This window comes from Danio rerio, chromosome 3 (genome assembly GCF_049306965.1).
Source record: "Danio rerio strain Tuebingen ecotype United States chromosome 3, GRCz12tu, whole genome shotgun sequence".
NCBI classification, from domain to species: Eukaryota; Metazoa; Chordata; class Actinopteri; order Cypriniformes; family Danionidae; genus Danio; species Danio rerio.
This window is the reverse complement of record NC_133178.1, coordinates 38,181,020-38,183,743: the sequence shown is the minus strand read 5'-3', so window position 1 is coordinate 38,183,743 and position 2,724 is coordinate 38,181,020. Positions and strand designations below refer to the sequence as shown.

At 40.3% G+C, this 2,724-nt stretch overlaps 1 protein-coding gene across 1 annotated transcript in view; it reads left to right on the top strand.

Moving 5' to 3' along the window:
• Nucleotides 1-383: 383 nt before the first annotated feature.
• The window catches only part of LOC110438754 (uncharacterized), a 29,562-nt gene continuing 27,221 nt past the window's right edge, over nucleotides 384-2,724 (top strand). Inside the window, exon 1 of the mRNA XM_073944911.1 lies at nucleotides 384-1,470. The gene's annotated coding sequence lies outside the window, so the exon portion shown is untranslated. The remainder of the gene's footprint in view (nucleotides 1,471-2,724) is intronic.

Genomic DNA, 2,724 nt, shown 5'->3' with positions numbered 1-2,724 from the left:
GACAAGGGCTGCTGTCACTGATTTTCCTGTGCGCATTTTCTCCTTAAACTGTTTGTTGCCATCAAAGAAAAGCGTCTCTCTTTTGAAAACGTTGACCAACTGATGGTGCGGTACTTGGCGAATGAGATTTTTTGGTTCTGCTTTGCTTTTAATCTGTCCTCTCTAATCAGTTTATTGCTTATTTGTCTCTCTAACTGCCTGTGATCCCCATTCATGCATTTGCCAACAGAGAAGCTTTGGTGTACATGAGGATGAAGTGAGAAATATTCACAGTGTTTTGGAAGCCACTGGCAGATTGAGGGGGATCACCATAAATTAGCAATAAGGATGGTGTTTTTTTTTTTTTTTTTTTGAGGAAGCAGATTTCATTGGGGTGGGAAGGGGGATTGAAATGTGGGGATTTGTGTCGTGGATGATCGATTTCGCCTGCTAATAAAGTTGTACGCCTCTGAAGGATCTATAGAACATACTGATCATGTTGAAAACATATGCTCTAACCTTTTATTTATCAAAGGAATTGAAAGCGGATGGATTTATCAAAGCAGTACAATTTTAAGAGATATCGGCAGTGCCTATTGAATATTGAAAGTTGTGGTTTTCTTGAACGTAGTGTGGGTAATTTGAAGAAAGACAGGTTGTGGAAAATACAATGAACGCAACTGAAAACGGGTCTTTAGGATTTTATGATGGAGTGAAAGATGTCAACGTGTATTAATTTTTTTTTCTTTTGTGCTAAATAAAAAGTAGCAGCTGCTGTGAACATCTGGGTTTTGGTTTGTTATTTCTGAGTTGGTTTGCGGTCAGTCTCGCTTTGTTTCCTTTTTGGCAGATTAGAGTAAACGCACACTAGTTTTGGCTTATTTAATGCCACCGTTTCCTCTATGCAAGTGTTTTGAGATATTTTTGTAGGAAATTTCCTCCAAGGGTTAGTTAAATATTGAATAAGAGATTGATTCATGTTTTTCCATTGAGCCTGTGTTGACTTAAACAACCAGTTGGTGACATCAAGTCCCTGTGAATCTTTGAATAATTCGATCAAATGATTTATTTAAAATGTCCTATTTAAGAGAAGTAAATAATCAATGTCTTGTCCAAGTACTCCCACTCTTGGTCTTAACTTCTTGAGTGCTTGTCTACTTGTTTGACATACCTCCTTATTTTAGTGTCTGTGTTTTGATGGGTCTGAAAATTACAATGATGCTACAGAATTTCTTACCTGATGGGACACACCATGTGCGAAAATGTTTTTGTAGTATCTGTGTTTATGTCATGTCATTTGTCATGTTATTTATATCCACTTATCTAGGGCTGGGTCGCGGGGGCAGCAATCTTAGGAGAGAACCCCAGACTTCCCCTCTGGGGGAATCCCAAGGCGTTCCCAGGCTAGCCGAGGGACATAGACTCTCCAGCATGTACGGGGTCTTCCCCGAGGACTCCTTTAGGTCGGACATGCCTGAAACACCTCCCTAGGTAGGTGTCCTGGAGGCATCTGAAACCGATGCCCGAGCCACCTTACCTGACTTCTCTCGATGTGGAGCAGCAGTGGCTCTACTCCGAACTCCTCCTGGGTGACAGAGCTTCTCACCCTATTTATAAGGGTGTGCCCTGCCACCCTGTGAAGGAAAGTCATTTCGACCGCTTGTATCTGAGAGCTTGTCTATTCGGTCCTGACCATAGGTGAGAGTGAGAACGTAAATTGAGCGGTAAATTGAGAGCTTTGTCTTTGGGCTCAGCTCCCTCTTTACTACATCGGACCTGTACATCGACCACATTACTGCTGACGCTGCACCAATCCGCCTGTTAATCTCACGTTTAATTTTTCCCTCTCTCGTGAGCAAAACCCCAAGATACTTGAACTCCTTCATCTAGGGTAAAGACTTTCCTCCAACCTGGAGATGGCAAACCACCATTTTCCGGTGGAGCACCATGCCCTCGGACTTTGAGGTGCTGATTCTCATCCCAGTTGCATCACACTTGGCAGCAAACCACTCCAGTGCATGCTGAAGATCCATGTTCAATGAAGCCAACAGAACAACACTGTCTGCGGATAACAGTTGAAATCCTATCATTGTTTTCAGCCCAGCCATTTGAATAAAGTTAAAGATTTAAAGGGTTTTAAAATAAATTCAAAAGTTTGATTTGGAATATATTCATACTGTACACTCGCTTAGCAGAGTCTCACTTCAGCTCAATCACACTGTGCAGGATTAAATACGCGCTATACACGTATATAATTACTTGTCTAAGTGTCTATTTCAATCTGATGCTAAACAAAGCTATCGTCTAATCGTCTGCTGGCTGTCTTCTACAGGGGAAACCGTTCCTATTTACAGTCTGTGTTTTTGGCAGTGTGTCTGAAATAAGTGAACTTGACATTCTCACTTCTCTCTAACGATCAAGGCCACACACAAGATGATTGGTCATGGTTATTATTTTTGTGTATAATCAGAATGATATATTTGTATTGGCAAGGCAGATTTTTCATTTAATCTTGGTATTCTTTGCAATTGTTTCATTGTTCAGTTTTGACAGATTTCTTAATACTTTGTGAAGCATTTTTGCGTACTATGTCATACAATATATTGTAAGAATCAGCTCTTTGGTTTAAATCATGTTAAACTTTGGGGATTCGAATCAAAGATTCGAACATGATTCACATAGAATTATTTAAAGCTTACACTTAACTTAAGTATTTGTCCAGCAAATAGAACGTTTAGTGTAAAG